Below are 14,436 nucleotides of genomic sequence, written 5' to 3' on the forward strand. Positions count from 1 at the left end.
ATTGGTGTTAGATTTTTGTCAAATTATGAACTTCTACTAGAGAAGAGAATGAAAAGTCATGCTGCAAAATGGGAGGAAGCATTTTTGAATTAGAAATCTGATAAAGGATTTGAATCAGAATATAAAAAGAACTTTCTCGAAATTCAATAATAAAAATAAAAATAGAGTTTTCCTCATGATCTACTGGCTAAGAATCTGCCTGCCAATGATGGAGACACAGGTTTGATCCCTGGTTCAGAAAGATCCCACATGCCATGGAGTAGCTGTGTACTCCGGGTATAGAACCTGTGTACCACAAATATAGAATCTTTGCTCTAGAGCCCAGGAGCCACAACTACTGAAGCCTGTGCACCCTAAAACCCATGCTCCACAAGAGAAGCCACTGCAATGAGAAGCCCTGCTCACCACAACTAGAAAAATGTCCATGTAGCAGCAAAGACCCAACACAGTAAAAAAGAAAAAGAACTACACACTTGTTTTTAACTCTAAGTATTTCATGAATTGAGAGGGAGAGGAAGAAGCATAGAGCTTGAGGGTTTTTCATGTTTAAATGGTAACACCACACTCCTATGTGACCCCAGGTGGTGGGTAGGAAGAAAAATTTTGGCCTTCGGTGTAAAAAAACAGGATAACACTGGTTATTTCACCCTATTTTAACATGGAGATCTAGGAATTGTATATAAATTATTAGCAATGGTTTGTCCCAGATGAAGTGGGTTCTGGGGCACTAACACAAGAGTAAATAACATCTGAAATGTGGAACTGGCAGAGACCACTTTGATTTAATTCAATATTATTTTAGCATTTTACCAATTTTATTTAGGAACTGAAGCAGACAAATTTCTTTCCTGGGTGTTTAAGGACTTACTGAATTTCAATTTTAAATTACCAAATCTATCTGGTTTCTACCTACTGAAAACTAGCTCAAAGTAACGTTTTTCCCTTGCTCCTCTCAAGGTATGCAAATATATTAGGCACAAAATAATTCTTCAGGCTTGTTCTTCTCACAGACCTTTAGAGTACCCACTCTTTATACAAGAGAGAAACGAATCCAGTAAACAAAATTGGCATGGTGGTCAAAAAATGATTATTCAGGAGGGACAAGTATACTCATCAGATGAAGATGTTGTGAATACCAGTTGAGAGGGAAGATTCCAGAATGCTTCCCAGCATTTCTGCCTGGTCATTAAGAAGACATTCATTCCTAGGCCCTCTGAATCTGTCAGCAAAATCTCTTTCCCAGGTGATTTCTAGCCTGGTCCTCAAGTGGGGCTGCTCAGAGAAAGGGACTCATAACTTTTGGAAGAAATCTCCACATTGAATGCTGAGTTTTCACAATCATTTCCAAGATACAAAGTAGCAAGAGATAGAGAGTATCTAGTTGATATGTGATGTGAGTACTCTTATGTAGGACTCTCTTAGATCCAGGCTTTGCAGGTGGCACTGGTGGTAAAGAACGTATCTGCCAGTGCAGGAGACATAAGAGACTCGGGTTCAATCCCTGATTGGGATGATTCCCTGGAGGAGGGCATGGCAACCCATTCCAGTATTCTTAGCTGGAGAATCCCCATGGACAGAGGAGCCTGCTGGGCTACAGTCCATAGAATCACAAAGAGTCAGACACGACTGAAGCCGTTTAACACACACGCATGCTCTTAGACCCGCAGTTTGCCAGCCCACGCATTTTCCTCTCTGCCAATGCCAGAGGAAGGGAGCAGGGGTGGGCAGAGTAGGGGAGAAGCATGTGGTTCCAGATGCGATGAGAGGGTTGCCCAAAAAGATGATTAAGACTTGGAATTCTGTACACACTGCGGGCTTCCAAAGGTGGGAAAAGTCAGTTTTCATTTTACAACTTGTAGGAAATATCAAGAATATAGTGTTACCAAAAGGGTATATGCATGCACAATAAGTCACTCAGTCATGTCTGACTCTTTGCGACCCCATGGACTGTAGCCCACCAGGCTCCTCTGTCCATGGGATTCTCCAGACAAGAATACTGGAGTGGGTTGCCATGCCCTCCTCTAGGGGATCTTCCCAATTCAGGGATCGAACCCGTGTCTCTTACATCTCCTGCTTTGGCAGACATATTCCTTACCATTAGTGTTCCCTGGGAAGCCCCCAAAAGGGTTTGCCTATACCTAATTCAGGGAATATTTATAAAGTCAGATTAAGTCAGAAACTGTGTAAGTTGCTGGAAACACGAAGATCTCTTTGGGCAGAAGGTAGGCAGATAAAGAATGATTCAGGAAACATTGATGGATATACAAACGACTCATACAGGTATAAGTATCAGCTAGGCTGCTTCTGATTGGAAATAATAGAAAAGTAGCTTGGAACAGATTTAAGAGATCAAAGAGCTCTACTAGTCCACTGAATGAAAAAGTTTAGAAATAGAACTGATCCAGAGGCTGCCTCATGTTAGCAAGGCCTCGGTTCCTCTCCCATCTTCAGAGCTGCTTTCTGCTCATCCTGAGGTGGTTCCACCCATGCCCCAAAAATGGTTGCCACCAGATTCCAGGGCTTCAGGCTTTTGACCACATCCAGCAGAAAAGAGAGAGTGATTTTGTCACACCCGTTCCTGTCAATGTCCTGAGAACAATGCTTACTGAACCCCGTATGAAGCAATCTCTGTGGCCAGGGGATGAAATGCATTATCTTAATTAAGCTCTAGGTTGCATGTCAACACAAGGTAAGAAAATAGTTCAGTAGTTCAATTTGTCAATAAACATGTGTGTGGGGATGTTGGGTGCAAAATATGAGGGGACATCTGACTCTGCCAGAGGAAAGGATGGTGTGGGTGGGAGAAAGAGCTTGGGGAGTGCTTCACAGTAAAGGAGATGCCAGCTGGGGCCAGAATATAAAAAAGCTTGAATGTCACACTAAGAATCTGGGCCTTCAACCTGTGACGAAAGATGTTGTTACAGCAAATTCATAGCATAAGCTACATGGACTTACTAGTATCAAGACATAATTTTCAAAAAGTTAAAACATGATTCTCATATGAATCTAGGATGTGTACAAGTCAAAGATTTTATTCAGTTCATTAATAAGGGATCTGATAAGAGTGTGAAGATGGATGGAGCATCTCAGGGACAAGGGTTTATATCACTCATCAGGAAAGTCATTTTAAAAAAAGGGGGAAGGGAGGTTAGAAGAACATTACTAACTTAAAGTTATATGGTTAATATGCTTCAGAGCAGTGAAGAAATTACTTGCATTTTTGTTGGATAGGATACAGGTCTGCAAGTTAATAATTAACTGCATAAAGTCTGAGTCTTTAGTAGTAGCTAGAGAAGTACAATAACATAATAGTACAACTGATGCAAAGAGCTGACTCATTTGAAAAGACCCTGATGCTGGGAAAGATTGAGGGCAGGAGAAGGGGACGACAGAGGATGAGATGGTTGGATGGCATCACTGACTCGATGGACAGGAGTTTGAGCAAACAGGTAGGCCTATTGTGCTGCGGTTCATGGGGTCGCAGAGTCAGACATGACTGAGCGACTGGACTGAACTGAACTGACAACTTTCTAGACACAGAGAATGAAATAATCCTTAGATGGGCCTGCTCATCTCAGTCATGCCCTCAGTCATGCCCGACTCTTTGAGGCCCCACGGGACCGTAGCCTGCTAGGCTTCTCTCTGTCCATGAAATTCTCCAGGCAAGAAAACTGTAGTGGTTTGCCATTCCCTTCTTCAGAGGAACTTTCCAACTCAGGGATCGAACCCTGGTTTTCTGCATCACAGGCAGATTACTGGAGTGGGTAATATGAGAATACTGAAGTGAGTAGCCATTCCCATCTCCAGTGGATCTTCCCAACCCAGGGATCAAACCCAGGTCTCTTTCATTGTGGGCAGATTCAAACCATGCACTAGTATGACATTAAAAAGACTTGGCTTTATTTCTAAGTTCTGGATAATTTTTGTTATTATCCAACACCACCAGAGCAATCTATTTAAGATAGATTTTTTTTTTTTTAATGGACTTCAGCCTTGTAGCACTTACATGTCAGTAAATACTACTAACTGTAATCAATTTTAACATAGTCATTAAAGGGGGCTTGAGGAGAACTGCTCAGAGAAAGAAACATTTTGATTGATTCCTTGAGTGGGAAGTAGTTGAAGTTAGATCCCCTTCACTAAGAGGACAGGGTGTCCTGCTACTGTCAAACTAGAGAAGAGTCAAGTAAGAGAAGTTGGAAGAAATGAGAAGGCCTTGCGACCTCCAGCACACACAGAGACAGTTGTTCCAGGGATTATTCAGAGAGCAGCTGGCCTGGAAATCAGGTGAATCCATCCTAGACTGTGATAGTCCTACTTCCTGGCCCCCTTCTTGCCCATGAAATGTTTTGTTTAAAAGAGGAAAACATTCTATACACTCAGTAATTAAGTATGGCCAAGCTAAGCCAAGTTTAGGCCCACATTTTTGGATAGCAGGTTTATTAATGGGCTGGCTGAGAGAACTGAACCATGTGGTGTTTGGGAAAATTGGAAATGTTTAAAATAAATACTTGGCATCCTTTCTCTCTGACTGTTATGATATGTTCATTAACTTATTCTTAGGAATAAAATTTCCATATTGAAGTTTAATTTGATAGAAAATTTGTAGCAGTTTTTCCCTAAAAATATAGCATAAAATATTAAAAGGTTATTTCCATTTTATAAAATGGGGAAAAAAATAGCTCACTGGTCCAAATACAATTTTCAATTTATTGTTTGAGCCTTAGGTATAATAGTTACTATGCCATAGAGAATATACACCATCCACACCCCCTTAAAACTAGGGTTGCCACATTTAACAAATAAAAACAAAATATGCCCAGTTAAATTTGAATGTCAGGAAAACAATGAACAATTTTTTAGTATAAGTAGATCCCATGTAGTATCTGGGACATACTTGTAGAAGGCAGAAAAATGACCTAAAGAGATGTGCACATTTTAATTTCTGAAACTTGTTTACCTTATATGTGTAATGGGACTTTTCATATGTGGTTAAGTTAGGTTCATCAGATTATCCTGGATTATCTGAGTAGATCCAATGCAATCATAAGGGTCCTGATAAGAAAGGTAGGAGCATCAGAAACAGAAGAGATTAGAAGATGCTGCAATTTTGACTTTGAAGAGAGAAGGGTCCACAAGTCAAAGAATTGCCAGTGGCCTCTAGTAGCTGTAATAGGCAAGGAAAGAGATTTTCCTTTAGAGCCTTCAGGAGGAATGCATGCCTGCTGACAGTTTGATTTTAGCCCAGTGAGACCCAGTGGGATTTCTGGCACATAGAACTGTAAGATAATAAATTTATGTTGCTTTAAGCCACTAAATATGTGGTAGCTTGTTACAGGAGCAATAGGAAACATATAGAACTTACACTAAAAATTATTGTTGTTTATCTGACATTCAAATTTATTTTAGGTATGCTGTATTTTATTTGGCAATCTTACTTAAAAGCATGAGGCAGTGGGATGTGGTAGAGAACAAGCTTGCATAGGAGACAGATGCCTGTTTTATTTTCAGGCCTGACTCCTCAGATGGAAAATGAGAAACTTGGCCTGGATGATCACTGTGGTCCCCTAGTGGTCCCTGATTCCATTATAGAAACATTACTTGCCAAAACAAAATAAAACAAACAGATGAATTTCTAAATGTTCATAGTTCAGGACAGTTGTCTCTGTTGACTGTGTGTGTGTTCTGTCTTCTCAGTTGTTTAGTCGTTAAGTCATGTCTGACTCTTTGCGATTCCATGAACTGCAGCACGCCAGGCTTCTCTGTCCGTTACTATCTCCCTGAGTTGGCTCAAACTCATGTCCATTGAGTTAGTGATGCCATCCAACCATCTCAACCTCTGTCACCCCCTTCTCTTCTTGCCCTCGGTTTTTCCCAGCATCAGGGTCTTTTTCCAATGAGTTGGCTCTTTGCATCACGTGGCCAAATTATTGGAGCTTCAGCTTCAGTATCAGTCCTTTCAATGAATATTCAGGGTTGATTTCCTTTAGGATTGACTGGTTTGATCTCCTTGCTGTCCAAGGGACTCTCAAGAGTCATATTCTCAGCAGTTCTCTTTCAAGTACTCACCCAGCTATGGATGACCCTTGCTTCCATTTGTGTGTTTGCCGATGACAAGGCATGGCCTTGCCCGTGTCCTGAGTTATGCTTCTTTCCTTCCTTGCTGCAGATCCCTTCACACCTTCTCCTAACTCAAACTTTGTGGTGGGCAATGCTAGTTGGCTATTATATCAGTATCCTAAAGCTTCTGTAGCAAATTATACTCAGTTGCTTAAAACAATACAAATTTATCTTACAATTCTGAAGGCCAAGATTTCAAAGTAAGTCTCACTGGGTTAAAAATCAAAGTCACAGTCACACAAAGTGGCACAAAATGCAGTCATAGGGCTGATTTCCTTCTGCAGACTCTGGAGAATCCATTTCCTTGCCTTTTCAGACTTCTAGATGTACTCACTTTCCTTGGTTCATGGCCCCACATCACTTGGACTCCTATTGCCATCATCACATCTCCTTGCCATTCTCTTTTAAGGACCCCTGTGGTTGCCTTGTGTCCACCCAGAGAATCCAGGATAATATCCCCACCTGAGGAGCCTTAAATGAATCAAATATGCAAAACATCTTTTTTCCCATGTAAGGTAACTTAATCACAGGTTCAGTGATTAGGACGGGGACATGTTTGGGGAGATGGTTAGATAGCATCACTGATTCAATTGATGAACTTGAGCAAACTCCAGGAAATAGTGAAGGACGGGGAAGGCTGGTGTGCTGCAGTCCATGGGGTTGCAAAGAGTCAGACACAACTTAGCAATTGAACAGCGACAACAAATCTTTGGGGAGCCATTATTCTACCTTCCACACCTACTCAATATCTATTCTTCCCTTCTTTCATTTTAACATTTTGTTCAGGGTGACAATAAGATTGGCTAAAAAAATTTACTTATAAATTTCCCTGGAAGCTACATGTGGTCACGTGACATGTCTGCCCAATGAGATGTTGGTAGAAGTCTACTGGCCCATAAGAAGAAGAATTCTGGCTTCAAGAAAGCTGTTGTTTTCCTGATTAAAAAGAGCAGATTCAGCTGTCGCATACCATTTGCCCTCTTCCATTAACCCTACATCCTGCATAAAAAATGAATGTGATACCCAGAAGGGCAGCCACTCTATGGCCAGCACAAAAATGAAAATCACACATGAAAGACAGCAAAGCAAAACCAGTTAAAGGATGTGAGATGGCCTTGTGGGAAGACCTCATGAGCCCAAGGCTGCCAATCCTGAGGCTTGTTCACTAGGACAAAGAAATCCCTAATTGCTTGCACAAGGGTAATCAGTGCATACAACTCATTCACAGTTGATGTGACTGAGGCACAGGTTCTGTCTAAATTCTCTGTGCTCAAGGTGTGCTTCCTGAACCAGCAGCAAGGATGTCACCTGGCAGTGTGCTACAGTGCAGAATCCACGGCCTTTCTCAAGATCAGCTAATCAGAATCTGCATTTTAACAAGAAAAGTATGCACTTTCATTTGCTGGGGTTGATCTAGATGCACTTCAGAGTTGGAGGCGCACCGCTCTGGAGCTCGCAGAGGCCAAGGAGGGACATTGTCCTGGGTTTTTCTCTTCTGGTCTGTCTAGAAACAATACTACCCTTGGGATACACTGGGAGAAACTTCAGATGTTGAGAGGTGGGTACAAAATTGTGTATTTATGATCCTCTAGTTTGTTTCTCACTGCTTACTGTCTCTCCACAGGGAGGAATTACCCTGATTTAGTTCTTTTCTTGTTCCTGCTTGAAGCGGATGTATTTCATTGCTAGTCAGCCTAAGGCCCCACATCTATTTTATTCAATCAAGACTAAATTGATAAGGAGTTGAAAACTGGGTGAAATCAGGAAAAGGAGAACGATTGTGAGTGAAAGTCACTCAGTCATGTCTGACTCTTTGCAACCCCATGGAATAGTCCATGGAATGTTCCAGGCCAGAATACTGGAGTGGGTAGGCATTCCTTTCTCCAGGAGATCTTCCTGATCCAGGGATCCAGCTCAGGTCTCCCGCGTTGCAGGTGGATTCTTTACCAGATGAGCTACCAGGGAAGCCCAAGTGAGGGCCTGCCCTCAGCTCCTCTTTTAAAAACTCTTGGTGATTTGTAAAGACACTTGAAATGTCTTTGATGTGATCCACAACCCAGATAAAGACAGTGCAGTAAATATGTAAATTCACAGAGAGGGAAAGCCAGAGAAACTTTTAACACACTGCACTTATTTCTATGAAATCTGTTAATTTATATAATTTAACATAAACTATAAATTATAGGCCAATTTCTTTGCAATGATTTCCATTAGAGTATTACCAAGAGACATGGAGGATAAAACACAGCTGCCAACTTTCCTGGGGCATGGAGGGAAAACATCAAAGGAGCAGATCTTCTATTTGTAAAATTTTCTTTCTTTCTTTTTGACTGTGCTGGGTCTTCGTTGCTGTGAGAGCTTTTTTCTAGTCGGAGTAAGCAGGGTACTCTCTAGTTATGGTGCACGAGCTTCTCACTGCAGGGGCTTCTCTTATTGCAGAGCACGGGCTCTAGGGCTGGTGGGCTCCGTAGTTGTGGTCCCCAGGTAGAGTTCAGGCTCAATAGTTATGGTGCACTGGCTTCGTTCCTCTGCGGCATTTGGGATCTTCTTGGATCAGGAATTGAACCTGTGTCTCCTTGCACTTGCAGGCATATTCTTTACTAATGAGCCACCAGTGAAGCTTGGAGCAGATTTTCTGATTGAATTTGCCCTCTCGAAGACTGTTTTGTGTGGTTTTTTAAATTTTATTTTAAAGTTAATTTTTGAATAGGTAAATCTGAAAGTCACCAAAGAGTGCACAGTGAAAAAAAATCTCCCCCTCATGAACCCCTCCCTCCATCCGCCACATTTCTCTACCTCAGGGTAACCACTGTGACCAGTTTCTTGGGAATCCTACCATATGGGAACTTTGCATGTTGGAAGATGCCTAAAAATAAGGTTGAAAATCTAGTGTAGGGTCGACTGCTCTGAACGGCACTTGAGGGCATACATTAAAACTAACCTTTCTCATCATGCAAGTGCTTTCTGTTAAGATCTTATGCTGTCATTTAATTTTTTTGTATTCTAGATATCTGTCAAGTAAAGATCAAGAGTCTTGCCACTTACTCATCCCAGAGGATTAAGGGGATGGCGCTCACAAAACACTCAAAAAAGGCTCAGAGTAAACCTAAGTGGTTGCTATAGCTGTAGCTCCTTTCTATATAATTTGCATTTTATAACTCATTCCTCACCCCCAAGCCTATCACACACTTTTCCCCCACTGCAGCACCTTTTAGGGGTAAGAAGATAATAAGAAAGGGTGATTGATATAAGGCAAGACTAAGAAGAATGCTTTGAGGATTTTTGACTTGTTTGTCTGCAGCTTTCCAACCCATTGTTCTTCAAGAAACCTGGACTTTTTTTCAAAAAGAGAGACACCTAATTGTATAACTTCACAGTTGTGTGACTTTATTTAATAATTCAAATAATTTGAGAATATTTTCCTTTTTTTAAAAAAGATCAGATCATATTTTACATATTTTCTTCTTTCACTTAGTAATATGGTCAGTGTTCTGAACATGTTTAATCATGTATAGCATGAGTATTTGAAAATAAGAATAGCTGCTACTCTATTTATATATTTAAAGATGCATATAAAGAGATTTGGTTCACATTTATACAGTCAAATAAATATATGTTTTAGGAGGACTTCCATGTGCCAAAACCAAAAAGACACTGCATAGACACCTAAGATATTTTCCCTGCCCAAAACAAAACCTTCTGCCCAATACAAAACTGATCAGTGTGATACAAAGATTCAGAGAGAGTTCTCTGGAAACTGAGAAATGCAGATGGTTACTTAAATTGTAGTGTTTTGAGACTTTTTGACTTTGTCCGAGATCATTTTGAACACTGATTACACTCCAATGTACTGATTAAAAATAGGTGGACTTTTTACAGGGATTAAAAATCCTGTACAAAGATGCTTAGAAAAAATATGAAACTGACTCTGGCAAGGAATATAAAAATTAAAAGCAACTGAAGTAGATAGAAATTAGTAGACTTTATTTCCTTTTTAAGTACAAGGCCTTTAATTAAAGCACTGTTGGGCAGAATGCTGCATGGTGATTTAAATATCTGATTGGCCAATGTACAAAACAATAATTGCTATGTACATTTCAAATTAAAGGGAACAGCCCATAAAGATAGTATTAAGAGCTTATATTTCCTTCTCCTTAATTTTGTACTATAGCTAACCTCCCAGACCCAAGACATTTCTAGCAATTAATGATTGGTTGAAGTTAATAGTTCTGACAAAGCCTTAGTTCATTGATCCTCCTCAGATGGTCATTAACCTCTAAAATCTGGTCATTAACCTCCAGAAATCACTAAATAGGATGCAAAAAAGGATTTTACTAGTATCATCTAAAAGGCATATAATTGTTTCATAGATATATATTAATGTAAGAAGATGTCTCTCATATATGTATTGTGCATAGTAAAGTTTCTAGAATGTTCTTCCAATACAGAAGAATAATTTGACATAAATATGCTATGTATGTTGGGAAAAATATTACTAAGATCTGATATCCTAAGCTGTTGTTATTTGTCCAAAGAAAAGGGAGTATAAAATTCCCCTTAAAGTTGGGAGTTTGTTTTTGTCCTTAATACTTTGGGTGAATTTTTAAGTCATAATGAGAGTGAATATTGGGTTGTAGGTAAAAGCCCACTTGAAAATGGTACCGTATGTATGTTTCCCAAAGTCTTAAAAGAATTGAATACAAACTACTTGAAAACATCACAGACATAGGCTAGTTTATTATTATAACCTCAAATCATATTTTCACAGTAATCTGTTATGAGTGGGAATTTTCATAAGGAAAGATAAGAAGTGGATCATTAAACTGCTTACTTTTTTTTTTAAATAGTCTTTCCTCTGATTTTATGTCCTGAGTCCATGAAGCTTATTAAATGACACTGCAAAATTTCTTTAGATGGTGGAAGCTTTGGTTAAGTGAAAAAGCCTGTTGAGGGTTTTCTTTTCCCCTGTAGTTCCCTAATTAGGGCTTCCTTATTACATCACAAACATTAATTACCACATTATCCAGTAACAGATCAGACCTACCCTATCTTTCAGATCCTCATTAATCTACCAATAAAGTTAGGAGCTCCATTAATATGGTTACATTTATAATGTTTCCCCGAAGCACAGTATACATATTACAGGGATGAATAATGCAAAATGCATAAGTCTCCTTTAGGCTGGAGATGTTTCTGAAAAGTCAGCTCTGACAGAACAGTCTTCCCGACACTCTCTACATAGGATTCCTACAGAATGTTTCCTTTATTTACTCTTTTAGCAGTGAAAGAATTCTCTCAGCAGGATCAAGTTTGCTTCTTACAGAGTCCAAACCATGTGCTGTTGCCCAGAGCTTGGCTGTTTTCCATTTGGAATGGTTGAAAAAGAATGTGAGATCTTCCTATAGTGTGATCACCTCATCAGGCAGAGGGAGTGCTGCCATTTCCTTGCAATCCTAAACCAACCAGTATTTCCTGAATGCAAATGTTCCCAGGATGATTGACAGTAAAAAGGGCACAGTATTGAGATCACCTGTCCATCGCTGAATGTGTCCAGTTCAGATGCAGAGCCTAAAGTGGTCCTTTAGGAGCACTGATGCAAGAGCACCAGTCACAGAAAGGAAAGACTCTCCAGCCATCCACGCAGTCTGTAGGTCTCTCATTTATGAGCTGTGGGGGCGTGGGATTTTCCTTCATAACCTAACAGAAGGAAGTCTCTGAATCTCTCAACTTAACTTTATTGAACTCACTGCATTCATGGCTGCATTTGGCAGTTACTTTTTGCCTTCTTATTTTCTAAAATAATAGATAGATTTCAGTATGCTGTTTGCTACAAAGGATGTTAAAATGAATAAGAAGTTAAGATATTACTATCTATATATGGTATTTATCATAAGACATTTAAGAGAGCTTAAATAAATATAAGATACTCTCAAGAAATTTTTTAAAATTAGAAAATATTTTCCTGAAAAGAGGATATTGAAGTCAATGAATGTTTTCTCCAACATGTCATCTAGTTAAGACAAAATTCAGACAAGATAAAAGAAGGGAAATATTCATTACAACAGAGGTCTGTTAAAACAACTTAGTTATAATTTTTTTAAAGACCATGTCTCAAAGATTAGAAATTATGAATTTGTGAGCAGTCATGTAGTTACAAAATTTTTTAGAAAAATAATCTAGTCTTGAAATTTGGGGACTCATTTCATTCTTGAGATCAAGGAAACCCTTTATTGTTTAGTGAGTGGCAATGAGAGGTAAGGAAAAATGAAATGAGTCTGAAAATAAATGAACAGTTTCTTGGCTTCAGATAAGCATTTCTCAGAGTCTTTCATGGTACTATTGTAGAGCGCATGGAGAACTAAGGCCTGGGTAATCGTACAGTCTGGTGGATTTATAGTTGATTAAACCAAAGAGGTCAAACAGGCAATGTATCAATGTTATATGGGAAAGAAGGCCTTTAAAGGAAAGCTCTGGGCTCTGTATTTGACCTTGCAACAGGGAGATGTGTTTGTCAGATTTGTAAAGTATGTAAAACTCATGATTCAGAAAAATCTCTAAAGACTGAAGAGATGGACAAAAATCAACAAAATGAAATGTAATGTACATGAATAAAAATTAAAACCTACATTTTGGCTCAGAAATCCCACTGCTAAAGTACACAACCTGATGTTAAGTTTATATGAAAACACACACACAAATGCATTCTAGGTGTTTTAGTTAATTTCAAGAGGAAAATGAGATGAGAATGTGAGCTGGTGAATGAACTAATGAGACCTTAATTTATATTAACTAAAGGATGGCGTCCAGATCAAGGGAAATAACCATCCCAACAGGCGCGTCCCTGGTCAGCGCACATCTGGAGTTGCAATTCCATGTGCCACCCTGGGGAGGCCAGGCTGGGCTGAAGGGTAATGGAGAACAGGCTGAGGTCAGCAATGAGGGAGGTCGAGGGGATGACTGGGGGTGATGCGGAGAGAGGCAGGCTAATGAGAATCTAAGTTTTTGAAAGCTCAGAAGTTTCCCATAACAGGGAATGAAGCTTATTTCCTCGAGAATGAAGGTGGAACATTAAAGGGGCTGAGAGAAAATTTTAAATAAAGGAAATTCACTGTTTCATGGTAGTACAACGGCAACACAAGGAAAGCAGTAATCTGAGGTATTCATTAAGGGATTGCTTCAACAAGTCAGTGGCATGAAAAAGAAAAGGGAAATGGGTGGATTTTGAAGGAGCCTTAAGAGATTTATAAACCAAATGAATTGTGTGGGCCTTCTTGAGTCCAACAATTGTCTGGTAGATCAAAGATTTTTTTAGATAAGTAGGGAGATTACTTTTTAATAAAAGCTTTATTGAAATGAGTCACATGCCATAAAATTTACACTTTGAAAGTGTACAAATCAGTGACTTTTCATAGAGTAACAATATCACACAGCACTAACCATTATTTAGGTCTTCTCTGGTGACTCAGACAGTAAAGCGTCTGTCTGCAATGCGGGACACCCAGGTTCGATCCCTGGGTTAGGAAGATCCCCTGGAGAAGGAAATGGCAACTCACTCCAGTACTCTTGCCTGGAAAATCCCATGGACGGAGGAGCCTGATAGGCTACAGTTCATGGGGTCGCAAAGAGTCAAACATGACTGAGTGACTTCATTTCAACCATTATTTAATACCATCCATTTTTAATCATCCCAAAAGATGCATTATAGTCATTAATAATCACTGCCCATTCCCCCTCATCCTAGCCCATAGTAAGCATTAATCTATTTTCTGTCTCTGTGAATTTGCCTTTTCTGGACATTCATATGAATGGAATGATACAATATGTGTTTTTTTGTGTGTCTGGCTTCTTTCACTTAGCATAATGCTCTCAAGATTCACCCACCTTGTAGCAGGGTATCAGTACCTCATTTCTTTTTATGGATGAATAATATTTCTTTCTATGGATATGCCACATTTATTAATCCATTCATCAGTTGATAGACATTGGATTGTTTCCATTTGGGGGCTGATTATGTAAAATGTTGCTATGAATATTCATGTACAAGTTTTGTGTGGACATGTGTTTTCAGTTCTTTGGGATATAACAAGTGGAATTGATATGAAGCTCCATTTTAACATTTTGGAGAATTAGCAAACACTTTTTCCAAAGTGGCTGTACATTTCACTTTTCTACCAGTGATGTCTGAGAGTTCAAATTTCTGCACATATTTAATATTATCCCTTTTTAACCTAGTTGGTATGAAATAGTGGCTTATTCTGGTTTTGATTTGCATTTATCTGTTGATTGATGATACTGTGAATCTTTTCATGTGCTGAT

The sequence above is a fragment of the Dama dama genome, chromosome 16, assembly GCF_033118175.1.
Source record: "Dama dama isolate Ldn47 chromosome 16, ASM3311817v1, whole genome shotgun sequence".
In the NCBI taxonomy this organism is placed as follows: Eukaryota; Metazoa; Chordata; class Mammalia; order Artiodactyla; family Cervidae; genus Dama; species Dama dama.